Source organism: Tachysurus vachellii, chromosome 9 (genome assembly GCF_030014155.1).
Source record: "Tachysurus vachellii isolate PV-2020 chromosome 9, HZAU_Pvac_v1, whole genome shotgun sequence".
Taxonomy (NCBI): Eukaryota; Metazoa; Chordata; class Actinopteri; order Siluriformes; family Bagridae; genus Tachysurus; species Tachysurus vachellii.
Window position 1 is genome coordinate 11,170,750 of NC_083468.1, and position 10,674 is coordinate 11,181,423.

General features: G+C 37.6%; 1 protein-coding gene across 1 annotated transcript in view; it reads right to left on the reverse strand.

Annotated features, from left to right (window-relative positions):
* cdon (cell adhesion associated, oncogene regulated) overlaps positions 1-9,075 on the reverse strand; it is a 36,743-nt gene extending 27,668 nt beyond the window's left edge. Inside the window, exon 1 of the mRNA XM_060877665.1 lies at positions 8,662-9,075. The gene's annotated coding sequence lies outside the window, so the exon portion shown is untranslated. The remainder of the gene's footprint in view (positions 1-8,661) is intronic.
* Positions 9,076-10,674: the final 1,599 nt, after the last annotated feature.

The following is a 10,674-nucleotide window of genomic DNA, read 5'->3' on the forward strand; positions in this document are numbered from 1 at the left end:
GGTGGGTGATGTGTGCAAGTGGTTGCAATTGACCTTTTGCTACATTTAACTAATGATCATAATAAATTAATTAATTAAAAAAAAGGTATAAATTCTCAACCTCAGTTTGGGTAAAACAAAAGTTTTTAAAAATACCCCCTCAACTCTGAATTCCTATGTGAAATGTGTGGACTGTCCCCTTAATCCTGAGATCAGCAGGTGACAAATAATGGCAAAGCATGAACATGTCATGGCTGGGTGCACACAGGAAAGTGCAGAGCTGCTCAGTTCTGCTGCCCTCATACTCTCTATTAATGATACTGCAAGCTATATATAAACTTTATATAGTAAAAAGCTATTCTTCCCCGACTTATTTAAGTAGTTTATATAAGTATTTATTGGGATCAAAGAGAAAGTCTGAAAAGTCCTGACAGAGTCTGAAACGGTATTTAAAATGGTGCAGGTGATCCAAGGCTCAGTGTGTAAAGCATGAAGATAGATGATGCTAGATCTCTAGAGAAAAAAGCTTAAAGTGGCCCTTAGACATAGAGGTTAACATTCAACAAAGCAGTGTTTACCAAGTACAAACACATTGCTTTGCCATTCCAGAGCTTTCCAGCCCTGATCCATCCTCCCCCGCTTTCCTATCCTCTAGTACCAATGCAGAGATCTGAAAGACATTAGTAACTCCTGCTTTATCTTGCTTTCTTACACAGGCACAACTGAGACGGCTACAACGCAAAGACAGCTATGTCCACTGTACTGTGAGAGCCACTAACCAGCCCTCTAGCCAAGTTCACATCCCCCTGGAGTACTGGGGTTTCATAAGAGAGGTAATTTGGATAGCAATGAGGAATGTGGGAGACAGCAAAAAAAAAAAAAAAAAAAAGGCTGTGGGAGCCCAGATGGGCCAAGAAAGACTAGACTAAGGTTGACAATGTCAAATGAATCTGATTCATAGTTCATAAGTAATGGAAGAACAAATGTGTGCGAGTGTTTGCTTGTTGGAGTTGCCAGGGAGAGTCTGATTACTCACATTCCACAGGCTATGAGAGCAGCTAGCCAGATTATATACATATAAATGTATATGATGTATGTATGATTTATTTTACTTTCTCAATATCCTTCTCTTTTAAAACATCAATCCACCGTTCATTTATCCAGCCAAGCCTGTTCCATTATTGAATATTACACTGATTGTTGACTATGATAGGACAGCAGTCAAGTTGATTAAAAGTTGGCCCCAGCCCAAGGCTTTCCATTCAACCTCCATGTCCCAGCTCTCTTTCTCTCTCTCACTCCAGGCCCCAGCTCTTCCCAATCTTCCTGGACTCCATCACCTCTTTTGTCACTATGGTAACCGAGCCGACCATACAGCCACACAACAGGCTCTGCTCAGTCTCCCACCGATAGGTCCCTGGCCCTCGACCAAAAACACTCCCAGGATACAGACATATATTAAAATCTGTGCCTTGAAACATGTGGAAAGCAAAAACAAGTTGACAATGAGTCTTCAAACAGATCATTCCAAAGGCTAGCAATGCTCACACTCAGGTAACTGTTAATTATCAGTTGGGGGTGGGGGGAGACACGACACACACTCATACTGGATAGCCAAACAGTTACCACAGAATGCCAGAAAGTAAAATTAGAAAGCAGAGAACCATAATGCTATAAAAAGATGATTAAAATAACGCTGTTGGTAAGGTTATGTTTGTCAAAGTCCAAGAGGAGGAAAAATGAAACTATGAAACAAAAAGAAGCTATGCTAAACAGATTAAGAAGTCCAAATTGCTCTCCATCAGAACACACTAAAAATCATGCCTGAGCAGGGGACTCATTTCACTCAGGCTGTCAAAATGTTTATCTGTCTAATCTTATGACTCACTGGAAGAATAAAGGTCTTGCCTTTCTGCCAAAAGATCGTCAAACAAATTGGGCAGTGTGATTTTTCGATCCCCATGGTCATTAACTTGTAAGTGCATTCTGGATTCACTGGAGTAGTACTGGAGGTGTGGGCAGATTTAATATAGTTTTGTGATGCTGATGTTCTTCACTGGTTTCCAAATACCAGTCACTGAGATTGAGTAATTTACCCCATCTTATGTTACATATGCACTGAAAGCCAAAAGTGTTTGAAAGCGAAACTTAATAACCTTGAAAATTGGTTATAGCCTAAATGGGTGAGAGAGAAGTAGCTCATTATTAGAACAGTGGGCATGGTTACGTATAGGAAAAAGAGAATAAAAAAAAATCTCCCAAATAGGAAGTTGTCACAGAGATCTGCAAAATGGCTATCCATACTATATTCACTAGTGTAACTGACAGCAACCTGACTGACAATTCTTAGTTGAACCCAGATATAGAAAAAACTACAGGATTAAATAAAATGGTTGTTTTGGCGTCAAAGTGCCCAGTCATCCTTCCACTGTTTCCTGAGACACTAATGAGGCTAAGAACAATCTAATGCTGCATTCATATTAACCCAGGATGGGAAAGTTGGAACTCTAAGTTACATACCTCTCAAACTACAAAGGGGCTAAAAACAAGAATGCCTCCATGAAAGCCTGTTAGCTACAAGCTAGCCAGATAAACTTAGAGAAGTGTATGGTCTATATGGTTTATAGATTTAACCAAAACAGTCAGAGCTACAGCTATTGTGTCCGTAGCTGTAACTACCACAGTCTCACTTAAAAGTAGGGAAGAACCTTTTTGGTAAGCACCCATTTTGATATAATATCATCTGCTCGACTCAAGGTTAACAACATCTTTAACTTTAACAATAGTATTTCCATGTGAAATATCAAGTTACACTTGCAAAGATTCTCATGGAATATATATTTTATGTTTTTGTGTCCTGTAACCATTAAGAATACAAAATGAACATAATTCAATCAGAGATAGCATCAGGCCTGTAAATTTCTGGATTGTGTTCCAGCATGTCCTTTTGGCTTTTAATAAAATGATACTGCTATGGATCCTCAAAGATAGGAAACAATCCTCTATGGTCTAACATCCTGGTTTTGGAAGCCATTATATACCTATGGCATACTAGTTATAGCACAACAGAAGAGACAGGCAAAGTTTTACGTTGATCTGTTAATTCTTACATTCTTCTTTACAACTTAACGGGGGGCTTAAACCTGGATACTTCCTTTTTGGATACTGTAAAATTCGGGGCTGGTCACCAAAGAAATTATTTTGGGAATTGGCTCTTAATTAAGATTAACCTTTTAACAATCATTGCTAAATTGCATTCAGAAACAGCAGCGTTCTCTAAAGTACTCACAGACATTTACATTTCTGGCATTTTGCAGACACTCTTATCCAGAGTGACTTACATTTATTACAATTTATACAACTGAGCTTGGTGGACCTGGGATACAAACCCATGACCTTCCGATCAGTAGCTCAACACCTTAACCACTGATTTAGCCACACCCCACCCCCCAACAGACACACTTATTAGTGACTCACTTGCTCAGTATTACAGAAGCGTGATAATAAAATATCTTTGTTTTGCACATTAATGTGACTGACACAAGTACTAAGTATCAGATTTAAAAAAGGGTGGGAAGGCAAAACTCTAGCACCACTGTAATCTTGCAGCATGCTACTCAGTCTAGACCACAAGCTGAATGTTAGGGGCTTTCCCTGTGCATCTAGGACTGTGTAGCTGAAAAAAAATACAACACCTGATCATTTCCAGTAGACTGTGTACAGATGAGGTGAGCAGAGGGCTCAAATCACTCATTCTTGTGTTATATAACCAACTTCAAAAATACAGAGGAACTCTGTATTCTAAACAACAGAGAAATTCTAGCTTAAACCTCCCATGCTGCAATACATATTTCTATAACACTGTTTATAGGGAGTACAATTTTTGCTCGACTACATATACACATATGCACATGTTTGATGAAACATGAATTGTGCTGCTCTCATTGTTGAACATGATGATTGTCTCAGTTAATTCTTCTACAGAAAGGAGAATGAAACTTATAACCTCAAATAAATAGCTTAACCACACACTGATTTAGCAGTTCAAACTCATTTTTATCCTTTCCAGGCCAGATACGGGATTAGCAAACTTCATAACTTCCGTATTGCAATGATGTCTGAGCCAAGGAGTTCCAAAATAAACTTAGGCCGCGCCGTCTCGCTCTTTCTCTGGTGGACACACCCGGTCTGCCTCTCATCATTACACCACAACATACTTATCATTCAGTTTCACTATGCACTTCTTCATCCAAACATAGTCCTCAAAACCATCCTCTGAACTAGTGCAATGCGGTCATCACCATACCCCTCTTGTCTGACAGACCCTAGCACACTGAGTCCTTTACATTGAAATACACACAACACAAGTGAAGGCATAGGGAGCAAAAATGTCCAATGTGAGTGCACTACACAAGCGCACAATCAAATTGGCCACATAACATACCTCCCCAGCAGCCACATGTGGTTAGCATTAGCCAGAACACTCTAATCGGCCAAACATTATTCTAGCCCTTGTAATGGCACGGCAGTGTTTAGAATCAGGCTGTATGATAAGCTCTGGTATGCTAATGATTTGCTAATGATTATACTTGAAGCCACTGATGGATGCTGCCTTTGAAATCACAGGATGTAACACAGTTATCTGATTAATGGTACCAGGTTTAGTAACCCTACTTAGAAAAAACAAAAAAAAAACACTCCTTTCAAGTTTGGTTCATCAAACCAACCAATATATCAAAACCAATATATCAAAACCAATATTTGTATTATGAACAGCAGATCATGTACATGGTACAGCAATTATTTAGAACTGCCTGGTGCCTTTTTTCCCCAGGCATCCATCTATGTGCATCTTCAAACACTTGATTAATCACAACCTCATTCCTCTGAATGTTTTGGTCCATATACAGCCCCTATGAAAGGAAAGTCACAAGGGAACACTAGTGTGATAGGGGTGCCATTAGTCTACAGTGGCAGAAACAAAATAAACAAAGACCAGTCCAGAGTTGTTAGAGTTCAATAAAACAGTATCTATTTCACCTGTTTACATGTCTAGAAAATGATCAAAGGAAATGAAATAACAGAGGATTTCTGTCGTTTTTTTTAAAGGAAATCAAGAAAAAGAAAGCACTATATAATAGAATAGACACAAAACGAGTATCCACCTATCAGCCTCTTATCGGTTTACTTTACATAGCTGCTGCCTACTTACTTACTACAATTATGGCATAGACTTTGTTCACAGATTTATTTCAGCTTTAGTTCACTACATTTATCATCAAATTTATCAGAATTTCCAGAGGGACAATATTTGATTAGCCCTTTAAACAGCCTGGAGTTTTCAAAAATCGAAGTAATGATTTTTAGAAGCTTTTGATTGGCCAATTGTCATAATTAGGCATTAACTAGGAGTGCACCTGTGGCTATTAAAGAGTCTGCCCATATCATTTTGCCCTTGATACCATGGGAAAATCCAACTTTGCCAAAAAAAAAAAAAAAAAAATCTGTGGACCTCCAAAAGTCTTGTTCCTCCTTAGAAGCAATTTCCAAAACAACTGAAGGTACCAAATGCATCTGTGCAAACAACTGTATAGAAATCCATAAAACCTTGGACCACACAGAAACTACATCATTCAGGAAAGGGGAACAAATTACAAAAGTTTGAAGTCTGAATGATCAATTCCCAAAACAACAAAGAAACTAATGTACACTTACCATTCACAGACTTTTTAATTGCCATAGCCTGAAAAGCTATTATGAAATAAAGAAGCTCCTGACTCCATGTTTAACAAAACTAACAGAAAATTAATTGATAGCCATAATGATTTGTACTATGTATGCATCAAAGTATGTATGGATTAAGTTCTCAGAGTGCTTCTCTGAGAGGCAAGTTATCCCGTTCACACCTATACTTAGCAATAACCTGTGCATGCATCCAGGATGCATGTTAACAGCAGAGGTGAATGGGGCCTAAGCTCCAAACTCAGCCCAAACCTGCTCCAGCAAGATAAAGCCCCGTGTACAAAGCAATCTTCGGAAAGATATGGTTTGCTAAAGGTTGATGTGGAAGAACTACAGTGGCCTGCACAGAGCCCTGACCTAAACCCCACTGAAAATCTTCAAGATGAACTGGAGCACAAACTGCGTACCAAACCTTTTCACCATGACCTCACTACTGTTCTTGTGCCTGAAAGGGAAATTCCCAGATCTATGTTCCAAAATCTTCCCAAAAGAGTAGAGACTGTTACAGCAGCAAAGAAGAAACCAACTTCAAAATGGGTTGCTTAACAAGCACACAGGTACGATGGTCAGGTGTCACCACAGTCTTTGTCATACAGCATACAAGGAATCACGAGGAAGGAAATCTATGAAGACTTAACAAGAAATCTAAAACTTATTCACAATGGGGTCTTTCAGCAGGACACTGATCCTAACCATTATCTACACAGTGGTAACAGAAGGTTTAAAATCAACAGAGTGAAAGTAATGGAGCGGCCATCACATAGCCATGTATGTAAACTTTTGGCCTAAACAGTATTTATATCATATGTTTTTATACAATTATGTTTTCTTGAAAATTCAAGTTTTTTAGTCTGTTTTGATTTACAAAAAACCCACAGCTAAACATTTACCAGTCCATCTTCCACTGGACTTCCATCTTTTATTCTGTAATGCAAGTCTGTCAAAAAGGTGCTCTAAAAGACATTTTACATGTTCCAATATTTCCAAAAGACAGTTTAAAAAATATTTCGCTTTTTACATTTTAAACCAATGTTCTTATGTATTTAAGAAAATGAAGCTGTGATTCATAGACTCATCAAGTACAAACACAGTTTACCGCCATCATTCACACTTATTCCATTATCTCCAGTAAAATAAACAATTCAACTTATTTACAATTAAATGCTACAATTTTAGAGAGCTCCAATTTTAATTTGTCAAAGGATTCCACAGCAATAGTGCATTCTACTATGTTTTAGCCATCAACAACATTGTGTGTACTTTTCACACATAAAGAAAAAGTAAGAGAAACAAAAAACGTTTTAGAACATGAGCATAGTCTAACTTTTTGTCTTTTCTACTAATTTATAACTTTCTGCTTTTAACCATTTACTAAATCGTAATGGTTTAAATGGAACAAGTGCAATACCACAATTGTGGATTATTCCATAATACAATTAATTAAAACAAAACACATATTACCTATATATCTTCCCTCATATACATTTATAGCTTTAACCCCATGGCTTTGGAAAATTATATTGTGTTGGTAAAAGAGCAAAAAAAAAAAGAAAAGGATCTCACATTCTCTCTGTCTATAAAGGAAGCATAGGGGGTTTTGTGCAGCAGTGATGTTTTCTTAACCTTTCTGATCAGACAAAAGCCACTCACATGCCACATGTAGGCATCTATTTACATGTCTTTGGGAGAGTTGTGTCAAAAGCAGTTCTGTTGAAGAAATCTTACAGCACCATCACTGTCTAATTCCATGAATCAACCATGCAAAATATTTAATGTTCAACTAATACTTATATATTAGAAGTTGTCCTAAATATCTGCGTATATATTTGGTGTAAAAACGGTTTTTCACTGATAAAGCATCATCAGTTTGCTGAGCGTGTTAACTAGTCAAAAGACTAAAGTCAATATGTTTGAGTGCATGCTCGTCAAGATGCAGTAACAACGCAAAGTTGTCGTGTTCAGAGACGAGAACAGGTACATCAGCCTATATTCCTTGTTAATGAATTACATCATATATTTTTTCTCTCCAGTTTCCTTTTTTTTCTGAATTTATTGTTCAGAAAAAAATGAAAAAATAAATACTGTCCCCTGAATATATCAAAAATGTTCTATCTTTTTAATGAATTATGGTTTGTTTTTCTTTCATGTCTTATCTCAAATATTCCTTACTTTCACCATCACTGACATGGTAGAACAATCACTGATTGTGACTTACAGCAAAGAAAATCTGTTTTATTATTGTAAACAAAATCTTCCAAAGGCTCGTATCCTTTATTTTGATATCAGTTCCCCCAGGTGCCTTCTCATTACTTTCATCTTCCGTTTAAATTCAGATTATTGTTTCTTCAGGGAAAAAAAAAATAATAATAATTTTTCTGAAGTAAACACATATTCTGTTTCAAGACTGGCCCAGTGACCAGATCTTTAACAACATCACTGTCACTAGCCAGATCTGGAAAAAAAAATGAATAATAATAACATAATTCAGCAATATATATATATATATATATATATATATATATATATATATATATATATATATATATATATATATATACACACTAATTAAAAAAAATCCTAAATAATGAAAGCATACACATGATTGTAGTAGGCTGTTTTAAATCTCCCTGTACAAAAAACACTGTCAGCTAATAGTTTATTCATGGGTTGCATTTATAGACATGTTAAACAAAACAAAACAAAACAATAACTTCTAAAAATTCATATTTCCATGCGCTCGCGCTCATGGCGCCTCCTTTCCTACTAATGTTAACTCTGTTTAGCTCTTAATATGATCTAAAATACACACTCTAGTCTGCTCTGAAACGCTGTATTCGCTAAATAGTCTAAAAACAGTTCATTCTCACAGTGCAGTGTGTGTGTGTTAAAGCCATGCAACCTGAGCAACCTTTCCTGCGCGTTTCTCCCAGAAACTCTTACCTTCTGATGGAGGGAAAACGAAGACAATCGGACACTTTAGCAGCAAAAAACATTATTAAACCAGCAAATCCGCACCGGTCCCTCCATTAGACACGACGTACGAGGCAACGGAGGTAATGTTTTTTTGATAAAAAGCGTCTGAACAGCAGCGTTCTAGTTTCTCTCCCCCTGTCGCTGAAGGTAAGAATGTCTGAGTTGATATGCAGCGTAGCTCCTGAGTACAAAGTCACCCAGGCGAAGTGAAGCACACAAACACAACTCGGGTGAAGTTGATCTTACGCAGCGCGCACTACACGGACCGCTCTCTACTTTTTATGCTGCTTTCTCTCTCGCATTGCAACTGATTTTTTTTCCCTCTCCGCACACATACACACACACGCACACACACGCACACACACACATCCTCCAGGCGAGGATCGAATTGCTCAGCAAATCATGGCAGTGAAGGCGCAGGCTGGTCGTCAAACCAGGAATGTTCCAACCCCACAAGCCCACAACAGGGCAGTGCCTGGGTAGAAAAAGGAGGGGGTTCCTTACAGACACTGGTTTAGAGAACTTCCAGCAGCACAGAGTATTACAGGGCTCTCAGATCCCCACTTACACCGAGCAAGAAAAAATTCCACCACAAGAGCATGTGTTTTTTTTAATGGACTCTCCTTAATATACCTTGTTGTCTTTTTGTGGTCCAGAATCATAACCAAGTGCACTTTCACTAACTGAACATGCAACAAAGTGATGAGTTACACACTATTACAGTGTGCACTGTGTAGCTGTGATGATGGCATGACGTTCCAAAGTTTACGATCGAAACTATCATTCGTTAGTTTGTATTGTCAGTTACTATAATGCTAGAGAGATTACAAATAAAGCTGTTGTGAGGCTTAGATAATGCTGCATCACATTGCTGAGAGCAAAGGGCACTTGTGTATCATGAGTGAGTAAAATCAATGTGTTATTAGTGGCTGACGTTGTTTTGTTTTTGTTTTAGAACCTTTCTCATACCTGTACTGTCACCTTTTAAGGAAACTAAGTGTATACACACACACACACACACACACACACACACATACACACACACGGTACTATGGTATGCTTTGCTAAAATGGCTAAGATGGTGAAAAATGTGTACACACATTCTTGCACTGAGTAAACCCATTCTACTTGCATATACTTATAAAAGCTTCCAAAATGCTGTACCAACCTTTCTGAATGTGAGCATGAGAAAATATACTCAGTGGCATCCCAGTTCAGGTGGAGAGCAGTGTTCATGAAGCATGAAGGTGATGTATGTTTATACAGCACGTGGAAAGATTACTAACATCATTGAATTAGTTACTAATTGCATTGCTGAATTATTCTCTATTAAAAACTCACTTTTAATATTAATTCATGTCCTGTGTGTTTATTTGACCATAACAGTGTCTGAAAGAAGGCAATATAAAAAAGCTTGTGAATATGATTCAGTACAAGCTGTATTTGTACAACTAATGGTCACAGGTTGCTTTTGGCTTTAGAATTGCTGGTTGAATTGCCATCTTATTCAGTGACTGGAATCATTTCCTCTACAGTAGGGGTGTGTGTTTGAGTTTATATGTGTGTGAGTTTATGTTTACAAGTCTTGCTGGAACTTCTTGGCTGGTTAGGCCTTGGTGAAACAATCACCTGTTGTATGCTTGGCCACATATAAACAGCAGATGTGTCCTTGCATCTATGCAGACCAGGACAGCAGGTGCTCTGTGCCATCTGAGAGCTGAAAAATGATTCACTTTCTCCTCAGTCTGATTTTACTAATCTAGTAAACCCTGACACAAGAGAGGCAGAAAAAGTAAAGAGAGAGAGACCTGGTTGTGTTTATCATTATTATTATTATAAAAGTGTATTTTTTTTATTTCATTTTTGTGTTGAAAGTGTAGACTGAAGCATTATTGAATGCTTATTATTTATTGATTATTAAAGCATTATTGGTATGATGAGTGGTTGTGGACCTGGGATTTGTGATCATTCATCTGATGT